This window comes from Gallus gallus, chromosome 1 (genome assembly GCF_016699485.2).
Source record: "Gallus gallus isolate bGalGal1 chromosome 1, bGalGal1.mat.broiler.GRCg7b, whole genome shotgun sequence".
Taxonomy (NCBI): Eukaryota; Metazoa; Chordata; class Aves; order Galliformes; family Phasianidae; genus Gallus; species Gallus gallus.
Genome location: NC_052532.1, coordinates 195,384,788 through 195,411,461, shown reverse-complemented (window position 1 = coordinate 195,411,461; position 26,674 = coordinate 195,384,788). Strand labels below are relative to the sequence as shown.

The 26,674-nt window shown below is 52.7% G+C and overlaps 1 protein-coding gene and 1 long non-coding RNA gene across 3 annotated transcripts in view; both read right to left on the bottom strand.

Annotated features, from left to right (window-relative positions):
- Positions 1 to 2,080, bottom strand: part of GDPD5 (glycerophosphodiester phosphodiesterase domain containing 5) — a 158,290-nt gene extending 156,210 nt beyond the window's left edge. The window contains exon 1 of one of the 2 annotated variants that reach the window (NM_001305150.2): positions 1,812 to 2,080. The gene's annotated coding sequence lies outside the window, so the exon portion shown is untranslated. The remainder of the gene's footprint in view (positions 1 to 1,811) is intronic. The other variant, XM_015280976.4, reaches the window with a different exon arrangement.
- Positions 2,081 to 4,780: 2,700 nt separating this feature from the next.
- Positions 4,781 to 24,903, bottom strand: LOC121109258. Its single transcript, XR_005844641.2, has 2 exons — positions 21,389 to 24,903; positions 4,781 to 12,840 (listed from the first exon to the last, which is right to left on the bottom strand). It is a non-coding gene; the product is annotated as an uncharacterized LOC121109258 (long non-coding RNA).
- Positions 24,904 to 26,674: the final 1,771 nt, after the last annotated feature.

Below are 26,674 nucleotides of genomic sequence, written 5' to 3'. Positions count from 1 at the left end.
CGTAATGACTGTGATTGGATGAGTGGGAATGTTGGGGGTGGGTTGGGCTGGGTGGTCTTGGAGGTCTTACCCATACTGAATGACTGTATGATCTGTGAGTGGGAATGGTGGGGTGGGGATGGGATGGGTGGTCTTGGAGGTCTTACCCATACTGAATGACTGTATGATCTGTGAGTGGGAATGGTGGGGATGGGGATGGGATGGGATGGGTGGTCTTGGAGGTCTCCCCAACCTTTCTGGTTCTATGCAAATAGAGTGTTCCAATCGCAGCCTTGAAGGATTCAGGTGGACAAAGCTGTGCGGTGCGTTAAAGGACAGCTTCCATAGCAAAGTGACAGCCAGAATGAGGCAGGACACTCATTCCCTCCAGCTTCTCCCCAGCCACACTTGCCAAGCCGGCAATTTAGGAGATGGACAGCAGGTGGAAGGCATTCATCCTGCATCTGTGCAAGATCCAAACCCCCAGAAAAAGCTCTTTAAGAGCTGGTCTAACTTTTGCTGCTGATGGCACTGTGTTTCCTGGCAGCTGGAAGCAGCCAGGGGAGAAGAGCATGCTGGGGCTCAGTGCTCCCCATGCCCGACATAACCCTGCCCTGCAGACAGCCCTGCAAAGGCTCTCAGAGTGAGCACTCATTTTCCAGCAAAGAGAGTCATCGTTCTTTTTTTCCTTTAATGATGCAGCATTGTCACTATTCCGATCGTATATCCGCTATCCCTTCCCAGCCCCAAAATAACCCCTTCGTCCCACACGACTGCAAGTAATAATAGCGGCCGTGCCAACCCACCCCTAAGAACCAAAGCGTGGTGAGTCTGAAACTCCCATTTGGGGGTCGGGTTTTGTTCTTTACTCCTGGCTGAAGAATCCCCGTTTCCATCTGGCCGGGGCGAAACGTTGCAGCTTCGACGTCGTCGGGAATTGCTACAACAGACCTTTTCCAGAGGAAAGCTCACATTTCCATTTCCACTGCGACTCCCCAACGCCCAGTTTTCTGGGCAGCGAAAACTTGCGAGGCAGCCTCAATAATAAAACAGCAAGGGGGGGGGGGGGGGGGGTGTTATTTTTTTTCCTCTCCCTTTTCCTGAATTCCTTCTTTTCTTGAGCATCGGGGGCAGGATAAGACCTCCTGCATCCATCAGTGCTGGGAAGGAATTCATGCGTGCTCATAGCAGTGGGGTGATGTGCCCAAAAGCCACCTGGGACATCCCCAAATGCTCCCATCTCAGCCTCATAGGGAGAGCTGGGTGTGGGATAGGCGTGCTCCCCCAGCACACGCCAGGCAGGTGGGCAGAAAACCTCTGGGATTTTGGTTTCTTGGGGTTTTACAAGCCCCGAGACGAGCCCTGGGGCAGTGGGACACGGATGGTGGCATTATTTGGAGAGCGGAGTATAAAAATGAAGCATGACCTGTAAAACAAGTATGGCCTAAAGGAGAGACAGGGGTGGCTGCACCCACACCCTGGCAGCTGGGGGGTGGGGGGGTCCTGGAGAGCTGGGGGTCCCCAGGTGCCTTTCCCAGGTGGGTGTCCCCCACTGCAGGGTAGCATCCAGCATCTCCCAACTTCACTTGGGATGCTCCTGGCCGGGTGAGCTGCAAATTTTTTGGGGGGGCACATCACTTGGAGCGGTCACAGAGAACCAGGAAGGACTTTTTCTTGCAGGGAAAAAGCACCGCTGTGGTCATTGGAGCAGCTTCGGGGGTGAAACACCCAACACCCTCCCCGGCTCAGCATCACCCCCCCGCGTTCCCATTGGGAAAAGGGACGCAAAATTCCCCCCCAGCCCAAACAGTCCGCCCCATCCGCCGCTTTACCTGCAAGCTGCCGCCGGGTGATCCTCCAGGTCGCCCAGCTCCGATGCGGGGGGGACCCCCGTCCCCTCCCAGAGATGCCCCCCCCCCCGCCCCCGGGGGCAGCGATGCCGGCGGCGGAGCCGTCCCCGGGCAGCGCGGCGTTGGGGACAGCGGCGGGTCGGGCGCGGGGCGGTGGCAGTGCCGTATCCCCGCGTCCCCGCAGCGCTCCGCTCTCCGCTCCGCCGCCCGCTCCCGGGTGCGGGGCGGGGGTTGGGGCGGGCGGCTCCGCCCCGAGCAGCGGGAGGAGGAGGAGGAGGAGGTGGAGGAGAAGGAGGAGGAAGGCTGCGCCCTAAAGCTCGCAGCCTTGTTCTTCTCGCGGGTGTCTTTATGGTGCGCCCCCCCCCCCCCTCCCCCCCACTCCGGTACCCCAAAAGCTGTCCCCAGGATGCAGCTTTGGGGGTTCCCCTCCGTGCAAAAGGCTTTTCCACCCCGGTGCGCCCCAAAACTCCACCCAAAGGGATGGGAAAGGCTTCGGCTGCTTGATCCCAAAGGGTTTGGCAGTGATAGACCCCGAAAGGCTTCATGGCGCAGCGCCAGTCGTCTTTCCCTTCATCCTCTCCCATCGCCCTCCTCTGAACGGAGAGGTCTGGAAATCCTCCATCCCGAGAGCAACGTGTACGTACGCACACGCACGTAAAATCGAACCACCGTGGAAAATCTGAGCGAACAAGATCAAAAATACGGCTCAATTGGAAAACTTCTGCACAGATACATCCCCGCATGCCCTGGGCTGCGGCAAAGCGGGCACCCGCAAATCCCAGGGAGCAGTGGTGGGAAGGGAAGATCCAAGAAGCACTGGCATCTCTGATTCTGGGATGCTGACATCCAAGGAAACTGTGCCTCCAAACCTGCTCGGAGGGATGCTTGGCACAATGGGGTGTTCCTGGCCGCGTGGGTGGAGATGTGGACAGTAGGGTCAGGCACAGATTTGAGAACTGCAGCCTCCTGCCCCTGCAGTGGGCCCTTTCCAACCCTACCCTTTGTTTTTCCACTCACTTCTACCACTTGCACATGGCATAAGTTGGATCCCGATCCCTCGGGTGTTATTTTTTTTCCCGCAGGTTTGCTGTTTTCCACCTTTCAGGGCCACGTGTTGGGGCTGCGCGTGGCACAATGGGTGCAGAAAATGGAGATGTGCTGTCAAAACAGCGAGCGAGGTGAGACAGACACCAGGCTCCTCTTCACTGAGATGGAAGAAGCCAGAAGCAACAGCCTCTCTTCAACCCCCCCCCCCAAAAAAAAAGCTCAAAAATAACCCCCCAAAACTGCACTCTCACACCAGTAAACCTCACCTGGGGGAAAGGGCCAACATCAGAAGATGAAAACAACTGGGTTGCCATGCTAGGTTTGCATGGCATCACCTCAGGAAGCGCTGCTGGGAGCTCCTGTTCCAAACCCAGCTCCTTACAGCACTGCTGACGGTGGGCGTTCCACAGCCAGACATCCTCCCAAGCCATCACTACCCCGAAACCCAAAGAAAACACCTCTGATGGTGCACTTTATTCACCCACTCGCTGAGCATTAGGACGCGTTTCCATGCTTTTCCCTGCAGGTATCGGAGACACAGAGCAGAGCCCCGAGCGTCGGCCCTTGTGACTCCACCAGACTTTAAACAGGCAGGAGGAAATGCTGCGTGCTTGGGCGTCTGCCTAGGGATGGTCTCCTTGTAATTCCAGCAGAAATAGTTCGTCCGTGTGCAAGGATAGGGGAAGACTATTTTGTTTTGGCACCGGGAGGAATTATTCTTCTGACACTTGAGGTTCCAGAAACACAGCAGCTGCTCCCGCTGTCAGCCAGGATCTCGCCTTTTACCGTCCCCAGGAACATTTGCTGAGTAAAATATCCCCAAAAAGAACTGCAGTTTGCACATTTTCGGGATTTTTCTCCAGCGTTGCCAGCTGAACCCAATGCAGACGTGGGGGAGTGCTGGGCTGGGCACAGCTTCCTTTTCCAGCTGCCGGCAGCAGCTGTGCAGGGAGGATTCTGTGATTGTGTCAGGAATGAGGAGCAGCAAACCCGTCCTCCCTTGCCAGCAGCACTTCTGCTGCTACAGGCAATGCCCAAAGAGTCACAGAGCAACCGAGGGAAGGAAGTTTCGTATCAATTTCAGGACTGCATCTGGGGAAATGCGTGCAGTTCTGGAGAGGGACAGCGTTTTCAGGTTAAGACTTCCTGATTCCACGCTTCGATTGCTGAATATTTAAGATATCTCCCTTTGGAACTGCTGGGATTTGGCTGTGTTCATTCGTATAGAATCACAGAACCATTGAGGTTGGAGACCTTTAGGATCCCCCAGGCCAACCCCAGCCCACCCCACCATGCCCACTGCCCACGTCCCCATGGTTATGGAACACCCCCAGGGATGATGACCCTCCCTGCCCCCTGGGCAGCTGTGCCATTGGTATACACCACATGCAGTCTATACCCCAGTGCTCCGGGATGCTTCCATAGTCAGATTTTGGAGAAGAGCAACAAACATCTCATAAATCCGTGACGGAACCAATGCCACACTGGGATGGAGCAAGGCCTGCAGGTTGGTGTTGCAACCTCCATTTTGCAGAAGAAAACAAGGCCAAGAAGCATGGCCAGCATTATCTAGAAGTCTCCTACCAACGCTATGCTGTCTGTCTGTCCGCGCATGGGTAAATCCCAATGCCCGCAGCATCCAACCAGCGCCAGGCCAGGGGAAGGAAGCGTGGCGGGGGACACACAATTGTTTTGCTTGTTCAGATACTCGGGGAATGCAGGACAAACAGGAGGGAGAGCTGTGTTTTCCTGTGTTTGTCCTGAGAATGTTTTCATTAAGGCGCTTTCTTCCTCGTTCTTTCTCCAAGCCTTTGTGCCTCCAGTAAGGGTGCAGAGAGTTGATTGCAAGTGTCCCCTCGGGCTTTGTTATTTTGCCAAAATAACAAAGGGAGAACTTGCAGAGCTGTTTTTCCACTACGGACTGTGTATTTCCACCTCTTTCTCCATGCCCTTTCCCACAGCAGCAGTGGAGATGGGTTGGTGGGGCCTGGATAGCTCATCAAGTGCGAGTATGTGAGTGTTTGATGTTACCCAGCAACTAGAGGTGAAGATAGCCAGGAAATACTTTGCCTGTTTGCACAATAGCTGTGTTTGATCTGCAGTAGGTTAACCCCACAGTCCCTTCAGGGGCAGATAAGATGAATGCACTTCAATAGCACTCACTGGCATGGAATATCACTGCAGGTAAATCAGGCCTCAGATGCCCTCCATCGCCTGTGATTCTTGTATCAACGTCTCCCTGCTTGGAGGAGAAACCATGGCCATGATGGTGGTCCAAATAGCTGGGCAACAATGGTCCAAATAGTCATGCAACGATGGTCCAAAAAGTCATGCAACGATGATCCAAATAGCCATGCAACGATGATCCAAATAGCCATGCAACAATGGTCCAAATAGCCATGCAATGATGGTCCAAATAGCCATGCAATGATGGTCCAAATAGTCATGCAGTGATGGTCCAAATAGCTGTGCAAAGAATAGGATTAGTGTTGCCCTGGCACACTGTGGAAGAGAGAATTGCAGCAAGCACCCTGTATCTCATCTCCACCGTCAGAGCAAAATTATTTGTGGTATGTCATCAGCACAAAATTAGCCCTGAGCACATCTTCACGTCGTCATGGAAGTCAACAACAAAGTCAACTGAGAAGATAAATGGGTGGGTTTTTAGCTGTTGGGAAATCAACTAGGGAAAGTGATGAACAGCAGAACTCCCCCCATACCGTGCCTTTATATCCCATTAGACAATCCTCTACTAAACGGGCAGTATTCAGATGTAGATTGATTTATACAAATGCAGAACGTGACATCAGGTGCACAGTCAGGTTGGTCACACAAGGTAATTCTTTTTCCTTCGTGTCTGAAAGGTGCAGTCAAGCCCTCAAGCAGGCAAGTGGAGAACACCCGGGCAAAGGTTAACCAGGGTTTTGTTATCACAACCCCATCTCCCCGTGCAGGTGGCCTCTCTGCAACCGTCCTACAGATCAATTCATCGGGAGCAAAGTATGAGCATTCCCAGCCTGTGACACTAAATGCAGCACAGAGGGTTGTTGGTTTGGTTTTTTTTGCCTGAAGGACGTTTCGGGGAAAATGTTTGAGTTTCACAGGGTGGGTGCATGCAGGTAGGGATGTCAGGCTTTCCCCTGTGAGACCTGAAAAGTACCTGGGTCTCAGCCAACCCATTTTGGAGATGAGTAACAAGGAATAAATCCATCCCTTTTAGAAGCAGGGACTAGGGAGAGTGGCAAGAAACAGATCCCGTCTTTTCTGGATCTTCTGCAAACACCTGTGGTGTTCTTGAAAGAGAAGCTTGACTTTCCAGACAATAAAGTTAGTGAGATAGAATCGTGGGATCGTTAAGGTCAAAAAAGATCTAAGTTCATCAAGTCCAACCATCAACCCTTCACCATCATGACCATTAAACCAAGAAGTGGGCTGCAGGAAGCACCAGTTCTGTTCAGACATCAGGGAGGGAACACAGGAATTGAGGAAGGGGAGATGGAGGGTCTTGAGGTCAGTTCTCAGAAGACAAGAATATGAGGAGGTGCTAGGAGGAGCCTTCGGGGTGATAGCGGTGCAATGGCAAGGAGAGGAATGTCCATCAGCATCAAGGTTTCTCAGGAGGCAGAGCACAGTGTGCCCTCATTTCCCCCTGAAGCCCTACAGGACGTTGCCCTGTAGCAATGCTTCACACAGACCGCTCCTGGACTGGCACTACAGCCCTGCAGAGAGCTTAGCTGGAGAAACACAGCCCTGATCAGCCTATCCATGGCCTCGTGGATGGAGGTGAGCTGGGGAGTGCTGCAGCCATTAGGTTGGATATTAGGAATGATTTATTTGCAGGAAGAGTGGTGGTGCATTGGCACAGGCGGCCCAGGGAAGGTGGGGTCACCATCCCTGGGGGTGTTTCAGAGCCACATAGGGATGTGGCACTGAGGGAGGTGGTCAGTGGGCACGGTGGGGTGGATTGGAGTTGGACTCGGGGATCTGCGAGGTCTTTTCCAACCTGAGTGATTCCGTGATCTTGTGCAGACATCTTAATTGGCATTGACATCTGTTGCCACAAAGGGTATCCACAGCTGAGCTAGTGTGTCTGTGGTCTGGTTGGTCTATGGTGTGCCTATGCGGGTCTTGGTCCCACAGCCCAAGCTTTAAACTTCTACTTGTTGGCATATTTGCCCACGTCGTAAGTAATGAACCCATTTACAACCCTCAGCTCTTGCTACCAAGCGGAGCTTAGGATAAATCCAATTCTCTTACAGGGAAAAAAACAGGCATATGCATAAATCCCATATTGTCTCACCTATCGGCCTTCATTACCAAAACTCTGTGGGTGCTGGAGATATTCATGGCCGTGTTCAATTAGTGGGGCAGTAAAATAAAGATCAGTGTGTAAGTCAGGATTAAGGGCTGCCCTCCCAGCCCGGCGGAGCATCAGACCAACAGCCTCCTCCCCGTCTGCCCGAGGTCTGCAGCTGGCCTTGCTCAAGAAACACGTGCTGGTTGACTACAGCCACATGCTGTCAGCAGAAGGAGTACATCTGGTGTCTGCAGGAGGATGCTCAGAGGAGGGAAGCATCTTTTCCAGTGAATAGAAAAGCAGAGACTGAGGACACTGACTCAGACAGCTGCTGGGATTCAATGCATCCCACGACATCTATGTGTCCCCCAGGAAGGGTTTCTATCCCCTTTCCTCCTCTTTCTCCGCACAAACCAGTGTTTGTCATACAGATGCAGTGTGCAGACGGGATAGGTCTTTGGTCCTTCCCCCCACAGTGCTCAAGGTTCAGGAGGACAAAGCTGGACCACCCCAAGATGGTTGCAACCCAAATCACGCACCCAAAGAGATGACTTAGGATCACACTGTAGCTCTTTTGCCCAGAGGAGCTGTGGCTGCCCCATCTTTGGAGGTGCCAAGGCAGGGTTGGGGGGGGTCCTGGGCAGCCTGAACTGGGGTGCACGCAGCCCACGGCAGGCGGTTGGAACTGAATGGTCTTTAAGGTCCCTTCCAACCCAATCATTCTATTTTTTCAGTGATTCTGTGGTATTTTTCACTATCTGGTGATTCCCCGAATGAAGGCAGATTAAGGAAGGAAAATCCAGCCCTGAATCACTAATCGGTAGCAAACCAAATAATTTCAAGCCCGCAACTCTTTTTGTGATATACCTACCTGCCCACTGCTGGTCTGTGTTCAGATACTGGGAAAACATCAGGGCAGGCAGGTAAAGCCATCTCTGAACTAATTATTGAAAATGGCTGTGTTTAGTAGCATTTCCTAGATCTCAGATATGATCCACTTCATAAAAAAAATGTGGGAGAAGGCTTATTTTTCAGGCAAGGTTTCCCTGCCTGTGTGAGAACCATGGGATGCCCCGGATACCAAAAGCCCAAGAGGAGGGGGGTGAGGATGAAGGCTAAGATCCAAAACCCAGGTGGGTGCTGCTGCTGGAGCTCCTGTCCCATGCAGCACAGAGTGGGGAAGGCCTGGGCTCATGGTGCCAACACACAAATCTCTACTGACAAAAACCATCGCCGACTCCAGGAGGACTTTCACCTGCTCCAGCCTGTGCAAGGCTTTGACCACAGGAATATGACCGTGGAGGTGACATTTACATTTAAACACAGATAGGTACACAATCGAACCCTTTATAGACATGCACCGGTCCAGTTAATATTAAACAACACCATTGGGTGATATCTCCCCGTTTCTCCAGTCCGAGAGGAACCGACCGCATTCTTCTCATAGCTTGTTTGCAGGTAGCTGAAACAAAATCTCCTGCCACAGCCCTGACCTGTATCCCCGAACAAAGCATCCCTTATTCAGTGGATAAGCAAAGGGGAACATCGGTTTTCAGATTATCTGCATCCCAGCGTTCCCTCGGAGGGGGACATGGCGATGGAAGGTCTCTGTTCGGTGACCCAACAACAGGGCCTTTATTGCCAGGCAGGGATGAAAGGCCCATCACAGCTGCTGGCTCAGCCCGTCCGTGACAGAGCGTGTTTGCACAAACAATGCTGAAATTAAAGCCCCCGAGTTCAAAACCTCATTGTCTGAAAAGCACTTCATGAATCCATCCCCCTCCTTTTCTAATAAAAAAGGGGTGCGTTTTCTTCCTGCCGCGACAGAAGGTAGTTCTACATCATGCTGGTCCTACAAGTGTTGGTAAATTGCTTTTTGATGGGTGAAGCAAAGCGTGTGTGGGGTGCCCATGGACTGGCTGGTGGTGAGTGAGAGTGGTGGTGAATGGAGCTCCTTCCAGTTGGTGACTGGTCATGAGTGGTGTTCCCCAGGGGTCGGTGCTGGGGCCCGTGCTCTTCAGTATCTCTACTGATGGCCTGGATGAGGGCACTGAGTGCACCCTCAGTACGTTTGCAGATGGATGACACCAAGCTGGGGAAAGTGTGGGTCTTCCTGGGGTTAGGAAGGCCCTACGGAGGGATCTGGGCAGGCTGATCACTGGGCTGAGGCCAATGGGATGGAGTTCAAGAAGATCGAGTGCCGGGTCCTGTGCTTTGGCCACAGCAACCCCATGCAATGCTGCAGGTGTGGGAAGCTGTGGGAGGAAAAGGAGCCGGGGCTTATCTGCCCTATCAGGATCTGAATGTAAGATATGGGAAAGACAAAGTCCTCCTTGCAGAACTAGCCAGCTCCTGGGCTCACGGAGAAGATTCCGAGCAGAGCAGAGGGATAAGAATAAGAATTGGTTTTTCCCAAAGGCAAAATGAGTCGAAGGTCAGAGCTACCCCACGTGCTGCCCATCCCTGCCTGGAGCAGCTCAAGATTTCTGGCCCCAGATCTTCCAAGGAGATTTTTACCAGGCAGTTCATAGTGTCACATCAAGAGCTGAGACCACCCAGCTCTTCCCGATGCTCTGTTTGTGGTCTCTCATCACCAAAGTGCCATGCTCACAGCCCAGATGGGTTTACGTCTGTTTTAGAGCCCAGAGGCCAGAGTGATCTCCCAGAAGAAATCTAAGCAGGGTGTGAAATAACAGGAGGATGCAAAGAGCCTGGACAAAGGATGTCATTCTGCAAGCCAAGCTGTATTGGCAGAGCTCCTGCTACCTCTTCATGGTCACCAGCAGGGAAATGGACCCACTTGACTGGCTGCACTGGTTGGGCCAGGATTAGCTGCAAAAGCTTCTTGTCCCTGGGCTCCCATGGTGCCGGGGCAGGGCAAAACCCAAATTAACTTCAGCAATAAGCAAACAAATCCCTAACGATGGAGGAGGGGCAGGGCTGGGTGCACAGCTGGGCAGAGCAAAGATGACTTCTCAACCTGTGGTCAGAGCAGGGCTGGGTACAGCATCATCAGAGCATCCTGTATTCCTAATGCAGGAGCACGGGCTGCACCCTGGCTGTGGGGCGAGACGGTGTCCTATTAATTGATTTTGCCAACCTCAGAAGTTGAAAAGCATTTTGCCTTCATCCTCTGGAATGCAAAACGCATCCTCTTCCTCTCCAACCACGGTGGGCTCCACGGAGCAGAGAGCTGATTCGTTTAGTTAAAACAGATTAAAATAGCTCGAGGATCTTCATGTTCAGTGAGCAATGCTGGGGACAAGCAGGAGGACGCTGCAGGCACACTCCATACATCGTGCCAGTAAGTCCAAACCATCTCCCCAGCAAGGTTTGGACTCACCCAAAAGACAGTGGAGCCCATGTAAAAATCCTCCCTTCAATCCAGGTTTTTAAAACCCCCAAAGAGCCCATTTGGACCCATTTCATGAGCTGTCTCACAGCAGAGGGTGGATCCCAGCTCAGGCGTGCAGCTGCTCACAATCCCAGCAGCACAGGAACCTGTTGGTCTTGTCTCTTCTCCACCTTTCTGCTCCACCTGCCCACATCCAGTCCCTGCACAAAGCATCCCAGCCTCCTCGCCTTCAGAAAGCACGATGAGGGCAGAGAAAGGCCCTCAGCATCTCCCAGCATCCTCCTGGGGCCAAACCTGCCTGGACTTCTGTTGGTTCCATTTTCAGCTTTCCCTCCTTTCCCTGCTCTTTTTCCTTCTCTGGATGCTCTGCAGCGTTTCCAGTGCTTTAAACACACCTTTTTTTATCCTTTCCTCAAAAATCCTCTGGTTTAGGAGTGCTCACATTCCATGGGTGGGCACCCCAAGTCCAATTTGGGGTGAGCAGCCACCACCAGAGTGCTGCGAACCATGGGGGCACCGATGCAAATCCTCATTCTGACTGGTACAACTCCACTCTTGGGGGCAGATTTCCCCCTCTCAGTCTGCAGGACAGGTTGGAGAGGCCACAGCAAATTTGCCTTGAAGACGAAGTAGCGTCTGGGGTGGAAAGGTTACAACAAAGACTCTTCCAGTATTTGCACTTAGCAAGACCAGCAGCCACCACCAAGCTGTGCCGGGCAGTGCTGCTGTAATGAGGAAAGCAAATATTATGTTACATGGGAGTAATGAGCTGCTGCTGCTTTGCAACGCTGGGCCCATCCAGAGAAAAGCCTCCTTAAATACTTGGGATTGCTCTGAACAGCACTGGGGTGAGAGGAATAATATCTGGGGGGGGGGGAGAACACACCCCATATAACAGCATCTGCATGCTGGGTGGGAAGCAGAGAGCAGCCGGCATCTCCCAGCCACAGATGGTTCCCATCAAGAGGGTTTTTTTTTTTCTCGTTAATCCCAAAACAAGCTTGAGCTGTATTTTTATTTCGGAGTTAAAGTGAAGGAAAAAAAAAAAGAAACTCCAGCGTGACCCTTTGTTTTTCTGGCCTCACTCCCTGCTTGGCCTCTGCTCTGAGCAAGAGGAGAAAATTCATTTCTTGTTAGGGCAGGTCCTAACAGAGACCCTGAGACCGACAGCTCCCGGGTGGTTCCTCCAGCTCTTCTTGACCTGCAAATTTATCCCGTGAAAGCTGGAAATTAGGGTGAAAATCCACCTCACTCCTCGCTCTGTTACTGGTCTTAGCCAGAGAGAGAACCTGAAAGAAGAATTGGCTTTGGAGCAAGCAGGAGATGCTCCTTAGTGTGTCCCAGGACAGGTCTGTGAGGGCAGCCAAGGGTTATGGTTAGTGGCACACCTCTCCAATGATGCCAGGTGCTATGGTTGATGTCACTCCTCTCCAATGAGGAGCTCTGGGCCATCCGAAGGGGTTCAGGTGGAGCAAGGCCAGGAAACATCCTCATGGGGTGACACCTCTGGTCCATGGTCCCTGCGACTCCAGGTGGTGGTGGTGTGCCCTTGACACCCCAAGGGGCTTCATTAATAGGAATTCATCTTCAGACAGATCTTCTGTCCCTGGCGTTTGCACCATCATCACCATCATCGCCGCTCCTGATGAAGCTGGACATCCTCCCCTCCCTCACCTGCACCTCCCTGCAGTGACTCACAGCAGCATCAGATTGAGACTGGGCAGTGTGAGGAGGAAAACATTCCATCCACCCCCTCCTGTGCCTCAGGGACGCATCAGAGGGCACTGAGGACACGTCGGAGGGGTGGGGGTGTCAGGGTAGGCTCTCCTTTTGGACAGGGAGGTACAGAGATAAGGTGCTCTGGTCTGGGAGTTGCTGACCAGTGTGGGAAAAGGCTACCATCCAACCAACCAGCCGAAGTAGGACCTGCCCTCCACGACATGCTCTTCTGGCTGAGAAGAGCCGGGGGTAGGTTTACAGAAAGGGATTTATATGGATGGAGAGGAGGATGGTTAAAGCCAGCGTTGGTGTCTTGCTTTGGGGTGTACAGAGAGTGTTGGTGCAGAGCTTGTAGAGCGAGGGAGCGTGGCTGCACAAATCACAGATTTCATCACAGACACCAGGAGACAATTATTCCATACATGGATAAAAATAAGTGTTTTCTGCAGCAAACAGCCCTACTGGAAGCGCTGCCAAGCTCTCCAGCCTGTGCCCACCCACTGCAAATCCTGTTGGAAAATTACGGAGGAACGTGCATTTGTTTGTCAGGGTGAGGTGGTCTGTTCTGGAGATCTGCAGTATCCGTGGTCATCCTGGGAAAGATACATAAATGGTCACCCTAAGAAAGATATTCTCTCACCACGCTGCGAGCTGTGCGGACGATGCTCTGACCTTTCTGCCTTTGGTGTTCATGCCTGGCTAAATCGCTCCGTTAATTAAGCTAGAGCTAAGACTTTTCTGAATTAATGACCTAGCTGGGAGCTCCAGAGTGCCTTGCCTGCAGGCGAAGCCTTCGGATGTACCCATGGATAACCATCCTTTCAACAGCATCTCTGCAGCATCTGTCTTGCACCATGGCTTTAGTAGAGCATTGTGGTTTTGATGTCACTGGGCTACATGTAGAGCAAGGGATGCTTTGGGGATGTGGTACAACTGAGCCAAAACCAAGACCAACTGTGGCCACTGAGGTTTTTTTTTTTGCCATGTGGATTCTCCAGTGCCTCTATGGGTCGTGCTCAAGGGTTGGGCTCGTATTTGAGCCCATTGGGTCGATGATGTCTTCTCTTTCTCCACACCCTGTTTTCCAAAGCTTGGAGATGGCCCAACACTTGTGGCTGAAATTGGTCATAGGCTCCCAGAGTGGGTTGGATGGGGAGGAAGATGCAGAAAGTGAGCCCACCTGAGCCCCGTTCTCCCTTTGCAGGAGAGGCAGGAAGGCTGCATGGCACTGCACCGCTGCCCATCTCCGACCATGAAAGATTACAGCACGTCCTGAGCAGAAGGACTGTAGGAGTCAATCCCTTGTAAGCCTTTCTATTTAAAGGAATAAACTACCCAGAAAAAGCAGGCTAAGATTAGAAACTCACAGGATTTCCTCAAGTTCCAGCCATCAGGGGATGGTTCATGCTTCTCCCAGTGCTCAAAGCCTGCGCCCCAGCAGAGCTAAGCACAGATTATGTTCTGCAGCTCCATCACAGAGCCAAAGCCCACGTTCAAAGCTAGTTTAATGCTGCTCCCTCTCTTTTTAAACCCTCTCTGGCACTGCTTGGTTGACAAATGGTTTTTCATGCAGGAGTGTATTGGCTTTGCTGGAGAGGCGCGAGCAGGGGATGCTTCCTGTGAAATGCATGCAGTAAGCATCTCCTTGCCGTGTACAAAATGCTTTTTGTGTCCTGGGATGTGCTGGGGGTTTGGCACTCGGACTGTTCTGTCCTGAAACCAAAATAATAATACTAGATGAAACCAGGGATTTAGATAAAAAGAAAACAACCATCATGCACTTTGTGCCTTACTGGTTGGAGATGGGGCAGTCGTTTGGGGTGCAGGGTTGGTTCCTGGCTCTGCTGCTCCTCTCCAGCCTGGGAGAAATTCCAGCCTAAAGGATCTCCCCTTAGAGCAGAAAAAGTCAAGCATAAATACTGAACCCTGGTAAGCACCATGCAGCTGTGCATGCAAGGGCAAGTCCAACCAAACAGCAAGTTCTGAAGGAAACCATTTTTGGCCAATAAAAATAAGTCATGACAACAGATTGCTCTCACTTCTCTGTTTTAGGGTGCAGCATTCCCACCCCAAAAGCAGGGACAGGGGGACCTGAGAGGTGCTGCAGCCTCCCTGGGGATGCTCAGCCCTGCGGTGCTTCCCCAGTAGAACAAAACAAACACCAAAGAGCTCTGAGATGACACACTGCGCCCTTCCCCTCCCAGCACCACAGCAGGGAGGGAGGCAATGCTTTGGTGGTTGCTTTTTCCAGGCATATTCATGCAGCAGGAGGAGCGTGACTCATCCCCTCCGTGGGAGTGCTCCATCCCATTTCTCCTCCTGGAGTTGTCCAAGTGTCCAACAAGGAGAAGATGTGAGTACAGAGCAGAGACCTCCTGTGACCCCAGCCATCAGCAGCTGTGCTGGGGTGTGCCCATATAGTACCCAGGTGCCCTCCCAGGTGCCATGTGTGCGTTTTAGAAAGGAGGAAGGGTGAAATACTGGAACAGCAGGGACAGCTGCCCTGGCAAGAGGTTTGGATGACTGGACGTTAAGGGAAAGGCGTCTTGTGTATAAACTGTCCTGCTGATGGTGATAAATTGTCCCTGTGTGCAGCCAGGGCTGGGCAGGGCACGCACAGTGAGGGGCCTTGACCCACCCAGGAAGCTTCAGCTCATCTGAGCTTGTGAATAGCTGGATATTAGGTAAAATTTCTTCTCCAAAAGAGTGGTCAGGCACTGGCACAGGCTGCCCAGGGAGCTGGGGAGTCATTGCCAGGTGGTCCATGACTCTCAGGTGGCCACATTTTGGGGTAAGCGTGTAGCCCTCACTCAGGATGGCTGCAATCACTCTCCCTCTGCCTCCAACAATCCTCCAAGACAAGCAGCAAAACCCAAAAGCAGGCCGTGCATCCTACTGTGAGCACACTATGCTACAGCAGCTCCTAACGTACCCAAGACCTTAATTCCAAGTGCTGCACAACTGCAATCAGTCTTCCCCATTTTACAATGCTGACGAAGGTCTAGGATAGCCTAGGTGTCAAGCCTTGATTTCTCAAGGGCAGCATAAGAGGCAGAGGCTGAAACTTGGATGGATGTGATGATCTCGAAGGTCCCTTCCAACCAAAGTGATTCTGTGATTCAGAGAAAGGAAATCTAGGAAAGCTGAAGGTAGGAGGGAAGAGTCTGAAGGCGAACCTCATTTGCAGCTCAATGTCAATGAGGTCACCGATGTAAGCACACAAACAGCAGCCAAGTGAGCAGGATGGCCCTGCCTTGAGCTAAGCCCAGTGTTTGCAGCCCTAGCCACAGCTTGTGCTGGCTGGGACATGTCTTGGCTTAATGCTTGAGGGATATGTTCACCAGGAGACACCTTCCATGGGAGTCCACAGGGTTGCAGCATGCCTGAGCTATGTCGAAATTATAGTCCTGTGTTGAAACTGCACAAAATTCAGGGCCTTCCATGGTTTCACCAGATGTTTCCAGTGAGTTTCATCAAAGGCTCAGCAGGCATTTGGGATCGTGGGTGCAGCCTTCAGTTGCAGCAGAGCGTGCAGCCTCACCCAGAGGCTGCTGAGCTCCTCCTGGAGTGAGTGAGTCTGCTTCTCCCTTGCTGCCACGAATAGACCTTCTGATGCGATGCTCAGAGTCCTCCTCCTGCTCAGCCATCCCCCCAAGATTGTCCAAATTCTGCCAAAGCTGCCTCAAAGTCACATTTTCCCCCTACGTGCGTTTATTGCCCCTTCCCTCTATTGATTCCCTGTGTATTTATGGGTAGCAATGCCTCATCCTTTGCCTTCCCAGACTAAAAAAATGCTCAGTTGGCAATGCAGAGCCTTCAGAAAGCCATGGAGGTGTAACAACAGACAAGGAGAAGGCTGAGGTTCTTAACAACTTCTTTTGCCTTTGTCTTTTCTGATAAGTGCTCACCACACAGCCCTCAGATGTTTGGTTTGGCAGGAGGGAAATGGAGAAGAAACATCTCTCCCACCCCTATTTTTAAGAAGGGTATGAAAGATGACCCTGGGAACTACCGACCTGTCAGTCTCACCTCTGTGCTGGGAAGAACATGGAGCAGAGCCTCCTGGAAGCGATGCCATGGCACATGCAAGGCAGGGTGGTGATATGGAAGAACCAGGATGGCTTCACCAAGGGCAAATCATAGAATCATAGAATCACAGAATGACAGAATGGCTTGGCTTGGAAGGGACCTCAAGGATCATGAAGCTCCAGTGCCCCCACCGCAGGCAGGCCCACCAACCTCCACACTTAAGACCAGCCCAGGCTGCCCAGGGCCCCATCCAACCTGGCCTTCAACACCTCCACGGATGGACGGGGCATCCACAGCCTCTCTGGGCAGCTGTTCCAGCACCTCCCCACTCTCTCTGTCAACAACTTCCCCCTCACATCCAACCTCAGTGTGCCCTCCTTCAACTTCAAACCATTTCCCCTTGTCCTGCTCTTATCTCCCCTCTCAAAGAGTTGCCTCCCCTCCTGTTTGTAGGCTCCCTTCAGGTCCTGGAAGGCTGCACTGAGGTCACCCCGCAGCCTTCTCTTCTCCAGGCTCAACAAGCCCAGCTCCCTCAGCCTGTCTTTGTAGGGGAGGTGCTGCAGCCCTCTGAGCATCTTTGTGGCCCCCCTCTGGATCCTCTCCAACAGCTCCGAACTGCAGGAACCGTGCTTAGCATTTTGAGTGCACTGGAATTAGTTTTTCCTCATTCACTTTCATAATCTTTATGGAAGCTTCAGAGTTTAAGCTCTCGAGCAGCTACGAACTGAACATAGGAGTGTATCTGCTCCATTCCCACCTGGGTTTGCTTTTCAGTCATGCAGTGTCTGGGAAGAGCTTTAGACTCAGCAGTCTGTGAGTGAAGGCAGGGTCGGACCCAATCAGGAATGGAAGTTCAGATCTGCATCCAGCACCAAATTCACACCTCTGCACTGCTCCCACGTGTTGACCCATCCCAGAGGTGGTTATTCTATCACCACGTTGCTAAAGCAAACTCGGAATTGAGTTTGATTTCAGAGCAGCAGAAAATTGGGCCCCACAGGCAGACATGAAAGAATTTGCACTCCTTCTTAGAAATGCTGGAGGAGAGCTCTTGCAGAACCAAAGGCGCAGTGCAAGGGATGAGCTGTCTGCAAGAGAGCAGCCCCTCGAGGGTACAACAGCAAGGCCTTTGGCCTCCTCTGGAGGGAAGAGCTGTCGTAACACTGGAAAGTATGGCACAGCATGGGGCAGCACCTCCTCTGGCATCTCTCTGGCCTTAAGATCAGCTCAGGCAAGCCTTCTCTCTAGGGAATCATAGAATCACAGAATCACTGCAGTTGGAAAAGGCCTCCGTGGTCCCAGTCACAGCTCACCCCCCCATGCCCACTGACTGTGTCCCTCAGTGCCACATCCCCATGGCTCTGGAACACCCCCAGGGATGGTGACCCCCCCCCCACTCCCTGGGCAGCTGTGCCTGTGACTGCCTGCTCTTTGGAGAAGGAATTTTCCCTAATATCCAACCTGAGATCCCCTGTGATGCTGCCCAGGAGATCATTTCCTATGGGAACAGAGAGAGTTTATTGCAGTCCCAGCCCTACCCAGGAGAAAAGGCTGCAGCTATGACATGGACAGGTCCCCATCCCCTGTGAGGCCAGCTGGCATGCATTGCATTCACCAGTTCTGCAAAATGCACCAGCTTTGCCCCCCTCAGCACCCCGTGCAGACACAGATTGAATGTCAGTGGAAAATAAATCCCTTTAACGAGCGTGCTGGGATGGATCAGCTGACAAGGTTTGCTCCAGTAAATCTCGTGGTCACACAGCCCCCAGTGCGCAGCAGTGGCTGTCAACCTTTTCCATTTATAGGACAGAACAGGAGCCAAGAGGATGGAAATAAAGTGTTTGTGAGCAAAAGGCCGTGGGGTTTAGAGGAGGAACAGCATTCCCCATGGACACAGGCTGTGGATGCAGGGAGGATGGCAGGGTGGAAAGCTTGGACGTGAAACAGAGTTGATGGAGCATCCCTGCATGTGTCTGATTCATCTTCTGCACTGAGGTCAGGGGAAGGGCTCTGGGCACAAGGAGAAGAGTGCTGGGGCTGAAACCACCTCCCCACGTGCCCAGTGCCAGCCCCACATCTCCTTGCACAGAAGCAGAAAGCCAGTCCCAGGATGAATCACTGGGATAAAGCAGAACCTCCCTCGAAAGCAAGACCCCGAGCTGCTCGTCCTCAGGATCCTGCCCTGCTGATGAGCCGTGTCAATGAATAACTCATGCCTTCAATTCTCCCTTCGTTCAGCAGCTCCCTCCCTGCAGGGAGCACTGCATCCTGAAGAGTGAGCACTGCGCACCCAGAGCTGAGAGCACAGGCACTCAGATGCCTGGCAGATCACCTGCTGACAGGCTGTGCTTACCCTGACAGGCTCTAATTGCTCTGTCCTGGTTGTATGCGGGGTGAAACATCATTTCAGCTGCTTCTTGTAATGCAGACGGCTGTCGGGGAGGGCTGAGCTGCTCTGCAGGGGGTTCCTAACCTCCAGCAGCTGCAAAATCGATACAGGAGGGGATCTGCTCCCAGTCCTGATGTTTCACTTAAAATCTCCGTTCCCCGAGCATGAGATGTTTCGTGTCAAACCTGTAGGTGTTTTTATCAGGTTGATCAGTACCTTTTGTTGGCATTTGCATGGACACCAGTGAGTCTGAGGGCTGTCATTGCACAGTCAGGGCTCGTTGTGCGCTCAGACAGCATTTGCTCTCAGCCCAGGTCAGATCATAGAACCACAGAACACCCCGAGCTGGTAGAGACCCACAGGGGTCACCAAGCCCAACCCCTGGCCCCACACAGCATTCCCAAACCTAACCCTATATCAGAGCGGTGTCCCAACCTCTCTTTTCCCTCCCAGGAATGAAGAAGGTTCAGAGCATCCTTTGGTCAGTGGGGCAGTGAGATGATAGGTGATGGCCTTTAGTTGCACCAGGAGAGGTTCAGGCTGGATATAACGGACAAATCATTCTCCAAAGGAGTGGTGATGCAGTGGCACAGCTGCCCAGGGAGCGGGGGGGGGTCACCGTCCCTGGAGGTGGTCCAGAACTGTGGGGATGTGGCACTGAGGGACGTGGGCAGTGGGCATGGGGGACTGTGGGTTGGTGACGTTAGTGGTCGTTTCATAGAACCACTGAATGGTTGGAGTTGGAAGGGACCCCCAAAGGCCTTCTGGTCCCACTCCCCGCAGTGCACACAGACACCCACAGCTCCATCAGTGCTCACTGCCCCGTCCCCTGACCTCGGGTGTCTGCAGGGATGGGGCACCAACACCTCTCTGGGCAACCTGTGCCAGTGACCTGTTTCAGGTTGTCCAACCTTCAGGATACCACGATTCTATGATTCTAAGACTGCCCCTCACAAGTGGATAGGATCCTCCTGCTTCTTCCAAGGCCAGAGAAGGGGACGGGCTCCCTCTCCCTGTCCTCTTGTGGAATAGCAGCATGGACCAAAGCTTGTAAAACCAAACCTGGAAAAGAAACATGGGATGGCTCTGGGCAGCCTGGTCTGGTGGTTGTCGACCCTGCACATAGCAGGGGGTTGAAACCAGATGATCATTGTGGTCCTTTTCGACCCAGGCCATTCTATGATCCCATGATTTCCTGGCACGCAGATTGGGCACCCATTCGATGTTGGACTATTTAGGATTCTCAGCATCTGGAGGGGGTGTTGGCAGCTTGGGGTGGGCTTTGGGCTCATATGATAGACCACAGGGCACAATCTGCAGCAGGCAGCCCAGCACCACGGGGGAAAGTTCTGCTGGGTTCCCACCAGCCCAGGGCTTACAAGGAGAGCACTGCAGCCCTGCCCTCAAACCTGCAACCTCATTCTCCCCAGCACTGAATTATAGAATCACAGAATTGCTCAGGTTGGAAAAGACCTTCAAGATCATCGAGTCCAACCGCAGCCCAACCATCCTACCCTAACTCTAACAACCCTCTGCTAAATCGTGGCCCTGAAGCCAAGGTGAGGACGTTCCCCTGCACAGAAGCAGCTGCTGCTGCATCTCCTGTGCTGCTTTTGTACCCAGGATGAAGCCAAGGTGGGGGCAGAAGGAGAAGGGAAGGGAGATGGGAAGGAGGGTGTTAAGTATTTGATGCTGCAGGGATGGAACGGCTCATTCCTACTGTCTGTAGGACCAGTCAAAGATAAGCAAATGAATGAAGTAAAACAAATTAGTCACAACCACTTGGTTACTGGAGAAATAAGGAGAAAGTGAGAGAGAAAAAGAGCCCAGTGGAGACCTCCATGAGGTCTGAGAGGGCACCAGGAGGGGTCAGATCATGGAGCTGACAGGGGAGGGCCGGGGGGGGTGGAGTGAGGGAAAGGCTGGTCAGTGGGGGGAGCCCCAAGGCCGTGCCATGAGGATGGGACTCAGTGCTCTGTAGGTTCAGAGCTGTGCATGGGAACCCTGGGGGCCAAAACAGCGATGCCACTGATGGCACTGGGGACTGAACTTGCCCTGGGCTGCTTGCTGCCTGCCACCCGCGTGGCAGTGGGGTCTGTATGAATAACTAGATCTGTCCTCCCGGCTCTCTGTTAGCATCTGCATCTCCTCCAGCCTCATCTCCTCTGTCCTTACTATTTTTAAACCTATTTCCGCTCCTCTCTCCTTCTTCAGTTCAGCCTTTCCCATACGCTTCACTGACACTTCTAGCCCGGAAAACCCAACTAAATATAATTATTCTCCCATTTGTCAGCCCTGCCAGGGATCGGAGGAAGCTTGGAGCGGAGGAATGGTGCAGCTTTTGTGGTTTTCCATCATTTTGGAAGCATGGGAAGCTGCTGTTCACCAGCACACGTAGCCAAAAGTGCATTCCTAGGGCAGGATCTGGGTATGGGGCTGGGGCTGGGACAGGCAAGAGGAACCCCAACAGCCATAAAGGCTGGGGGAGGCTTTTGGCTTGACTCAACCCCAAGGGCAGTGCGGGGGTGGGTGGCATTAGGATACATTTTCTGCCCACCTGAAACAAGAGCACTGAGATTGTTTAGCTAATAGGAAAACACAGGCCATAAAGTCCTACAGAACCACGACACGGTGCGGTGATGTCTCCTTGCTTCTCCAACACCTGATGTCCACAAAGCCTAATTTGTACCAAGGCTACGCCATCCCCCTGCCCGGTGACCCACCTTCAATCATACAATCATGGGAGATCCAAGAAGCAGTGAATTGCTTCATGCAAAGGTATGTCAACGAGTCTCTCTTGAGGAGTCAGTGGCAGAGCCTGGAGATGATCCATTACACAGCCCGCAGTTTATGAACTTGCCTCCAGCAGGTCCTATTATTCCATTAGCTGGAATTAGGGAGAAAAGCATTGTTAAACAGCTAATTCATCGAGACAGACCTTTACGCAGTGACTAAACTTGAGGTTTGTTTGGAAAGTGGAGATAAATGTGAGGAAAAAATACCATGCAGCCTCGATGACTGTTCTTCTTTATATTTTCTCTGTCTGAAAATTATACTTCAGGCTCCATTTAGCCCCTTTTTAGTCCGGAAGATTAGGGAAACAAAAAAGAACACGTGTTGCATTCAAAGTAAGCACAGTAGATTTCTCTTCTGGCTATAAAACTGAACCAAACCATCAGTTTGATCTCCTGGAGTGCCCCAGGGTAAAAAACTCCACTCCTCCCAAATCAGTGCTCGTATCACCAGAGAAGGTTCGCGCGCCATCAGCAGAGAGAGATTTCTTGCTCATGGTTCTTCCCACCATGAGCTGTATAGGGTCGTGATGTCCTATGGATGCTGCCTCCACCACTGAGGTGACTGAAACATCACGGGGGTGTCCCTCTGCTTTGCAGAGGAGGGTGAAAAACCAGCTTCATCCACACCTAGCATCCCATAGCCACCAGCATCCCGCTGCTCATCACTGGAGATGCTCATCAGTCTCGCACCAAAGCAGTACCTTCCAGGAAACCCAATGTAGATTCAGCCACCCGTGTGCCCAGGGATGGGGCTGGCTCTGTCCCAGCGAGCCCCATTCTGTGACCTTGGTGATCCCATCAGTGGCTTCCCAGACACAGAGGTGCCGGTCACACCAGTTTGTTTTAGTGAGGTTGGACTAAGAGCTTCCCGTCAGCTTTGCAGTGCAGGCTGGAAACGTGAGCCCCCAGCACTCATGCACTGCCCCTTCAGCCTCTTCTCACTGCTGCATCCTCACCTTTACTTCCCACTCCACCTCAGCTCCTCCTTTGCGAGGTACATCCCAACTCCCGCTGAATTCAGTGCTTGGAATGAATAAAGCATGGGAGACTTCCCCACCATTTAGGCCAGCTTTGCCCCTCAAATCACTCCCAGCAATTATTTCCATGGGGAAAAGTCCAGATGTTTCACAGAGTCACCACGGTTGGAAAAGAGCTCCAAGACCATCCAGTCCAACCATCCACCACCACCATTTCCCCCACTGAACCACGTCCCTTAGCACAACATTTACGTGGTTCTTGAACACCTCCAGGGATGGTGACTCAGCTTCATGCCAAGAGGTTCCCATCCCTTGGGAGAGAGTTCCCATCCCTTGGGTGTATTGAAGGAGAGGTGGAGAAGTGGGTTTTTCTCTAATTTCTGGCGTCATGTCCGGCTGGAGAATGGGAAAGGGCTAAGAGAAAAAACCACAAAACACAGCCTCGAGAAGCTGAAGAATAAAACAAAGAATAAAAACGGGAGAGAAAAGGATGGGGGATTCCTGGAAAAACAAACAACAAAGAAACCTGGCCTGGAAATGAGGCACCACTTTGCACATCCAGCGTGACTTTGGAAACTGCAGTCAGTGGTACTGCTGGGTACGACCGTCACCAACAGATGGCAGAGATGTCAGAAGTTTGGGGTCTGAGTGTTTCCCTTTAAATGAAGTGCAGCTCTTGGTCTGTGTCCTGACCTATTCGAGGCTCCGGAGCTGCCTTGCATTCTTTGCTGCTTCTTCTCTATGTTCGGGCAGCGAATGAGCTTGAAATAAACCCCAGCTGGATGGGGCTGAGCCAGAACCACGCAGGAGAGGAGGGCGGCTCTGAGAGGCTTCAATCCACACGTATCTTTTAACCACATCATTCTCCTCGGATTCTAACTAGGAGTAATTACAGGGGGATATGAGACTCGTCCTGGAAGCCAACAGAATCCAGGAGTGCAAACAGTATAGAAAGACGGGCTCCATTTGTGCGCGGCTGGCAAACACTCAGCATTCCCCTGGAGGTGATTAGGGGTGAGACAACGGTCCCCATTCATCACCTCCTCCCACTGTACCTCTCCCTTGCCTGCCTGGCCACCTCTGCTCCATGCTGAACAAGAGACCTTGTGTGCAAAACCCGAGTCCATCAGCGCCGACGCCTCCTCCAGGCTTTGAAACAGCTTTGCATGCCACGGGTGCAATGTAAGAGAGGTTTCATTTGCTGTGCATTGGCCAGGAGCATGAGCTGTGCTGCTGCCCGGCAGCCTCAGAGGTGGAGGTGAAAAGGGTTGGAGCAAAGCTGGGCATTCACATTGGAGAAGGGGCATTGACCATGGTCCTGTGGTGCTGCAAAACACAAAGTGGGAGCCTGTCTGTGCCTGGGGTTTATGCAGACTGACCAGAAGTAGGAGAGAAGAAGAGATGCAGAAGCTTCTCCGTGGCTGTCAGGGACCACACAGCCTGCCAGATCCGTGGATGGATGGAGGAGATGCCTCTGTGGCTCCCTATAAAGCACTCAGCATCCTTTCGGAGTGGGCATGCAGCACAAAGCAGCACAGGTTTCACAGCACGGGACACCCAGCTTCTGCTCTGCCCCAGCCTTGCACTCCGTGCCTCAGTTTCCCCGGTCCTTGAGCCAATCAGCCTCACTTAGCTTTACAAAACCCGGAAATCTGCAGCTGCAGACCTTGCTGTGGGATGAGTCAGATGTTCCAGCTCACAGCTGCTGAGCCCCGCGTGGCTGCGGCCGTCTCCCTGGGCTGCATTTGTCCCTCTTCCTGCAGCCACAAGTATCCGAGTGCCTGAGAGCCCCATGAGCTCCCGGACCCATTTGGGAAGATGGGAAACCTTCTTAGAGGTTCAAAGCTTCTGTAAGCAACAGAGCTCCATCTCCATCGGTGTGTTATGAATGGATATAACCCCCGGTCTCTGCACTGGCAGAGGGAAGGAGAGAAAAGCCAGGGTGTATTTCCCTGCAGTGGCCAAACTGCCCGTCAGCGCCCACAGCAGCTAATGAACTCTAGGAACAGCTACTTGCCAAGGCTCGTGCTGCCAGGACAGCTGAGCACAACAAGGTTTGGCCACGTGTTTTGCAAGACGTGCTGCATCCAGTGGCCGGAGGGCGATTTGCAAAGAAAAAGCAGAGAAACGTTTGCATTTGGGTGCATTTCTGTGCTTTCGGCAAAGGCTGCAGACAGCTGGGGCTGATTCTAAGATGGGAAGCAGAGAAAGGTTCACTGGACGATCAGCAGCATTCCTCCCTGCAAGTAATAAAAGAAGGAAAATGGAAATCTTGCCGTGGCTTTTGCTTCTAAATTTAACACAGTTCTCCCCGAGGCACAAACGCAGCTCTGCACCACCAGCAGCACCAACCCTGGAGCTCTGCTGGGATGCTGATCTGACCCTGGAAAAGTCGTTAAGGTGGAGGTGCAGCCACTTCACAGCCAGAGCAGAACGCTCACAGATGACACTCGCCGACGTTGCTCTGCAAGAATGCGTCAGGGTTGCATCATGTGGGCTCTTTGAGTTTTCCAGCAATCCTGCCCACTGCTGCTTTTCAGCCAGGCTTTCCCTTCAGATCTGCACAGCAGCTCTCTGTCGGTGTATTTTCAACAGGCATAGACGTTGTATGCCGAGGGTGGATGGTGATAGGACAAGGGGGAATGGTTTTAAACTGAGACAGGGGAGGTTTAGGCTGGATATGAGGAGGAAGTTTCTCACCCAGAGGGTGGTGACGCACTGAACAGGTTGCCCAAGGAGGCTGTGGATGCCCCATCCCTGCAGGCATTCAAGGCCAGGCTGGATGTGGCTCTGGGCAGCCTGGGCTGCTGGTTGGTGACCCTGCACATAGCAGGGGGTTGGAACTCAATGAGCACTGTGGGCCTTTCCAACCCAGGCCATTCTATGATTCTATGAGGGTTTGGTGCACAGGGACACGTGAATGGTGTCCTTTTTTCATAAGGGTCCTACATGCAGACACAGTATTCTGGGATGTGGGGACAGAGAGAAAGGCATCGCAGAATGCATTAATTATTATGCGATTCTACACATCCTACACACTGCAAAGTGACTTCAAAAATATTACTGAAGATGCAAAAAGCACTAAGAAGCTCAGAAATTTTAGCTGAGCTGGGCAACCCTCATTGACACCGAGCACTCTTTGGATGCAGGGAGCGCAGATGCTCAGCAGTGCTGAGCTCCATTCAGCACCGATGCGTGCTCAATCCACCACCATTCAGTTCTTCACCTCCACAACTGCCACCAGGCTCTTCATCTGGCTGAATTTGGACCCAGCCCCACATCCAGGTGAAGGGACCCCACTGGCTGGGAGTTAGGAGAAGGTTCTGCCCCAGAGGTCATTGGGCACAGCCCTGGGCTCACAGAGCTCAGGGAGCGCTGGGACGCTGCTCTTGGCCATCACATTTGGGTGGTGCTGTGTAGAGCCAGGAGTTGGGCTCAGTGGTCCTTGGGTGTCCCTTCCATCTCCAGATGTTCTGTGGCTCTAACCTATGGTGTGACATTTGAAGTGGGTGCATAGTTGAACTGCAAGCAAAGCTGCAGCAGCTCAGATCTAAGGGCACAAGTGGTTTGGGTCCCACCAGACCAGCATGGGGTGGTCACTGGGGACATGGCAGGAGCTGGGGTCCCTGGGCAGGATGAGTCCCCTTCCTCTGTGGTATCAATCTGGGCAGCTTGTCCATTGTTTGCGTAAGAGCAGAAAAGACAAAGAGGCTGCCAAGACCCCTCCTAAACATCCCTCCACTTACATATCCGCAGCACGTGGGCGATGAGCAGTGTACGTGCTGTTTGTTCCTGTTGGACCTCTGCCCAGCACGGGGGCTGCCGAGCCCCAAGAGTGTCTTTCCTTGGATTTATCCCTCCCCTCCTGCTCAGAGCCCCCAGAAGTGCACAACGCAGCCCCAGCCCTGCCCTGCATCCCATCACCATCCCTGGCGTCAGCATTCCGCAGTTCAGCAAACCCAATGTCTAACAAGCCAGCCACTTCCAGGGACACCAGTAAGACTGCTGGGGCCCAAACCAGGCTGCCTTTGTGATGGTGACACACGCAGATGTGCAAATCGCCTGCTCACACATGTGCACACGTGTGCATGCACTGAGCCCGCCCCGGCGCTGTGCTGGAAGCTGCAGATTGGCTGGTGGAAGATTTGACTCCAAGCAGGGTCAGCTTTAGGGGCGTTTCTCCTCCAGAAGAAGTGGTTTTCTTTTACATCCCATTTCCTCCTAAGAGGCCTGAAAT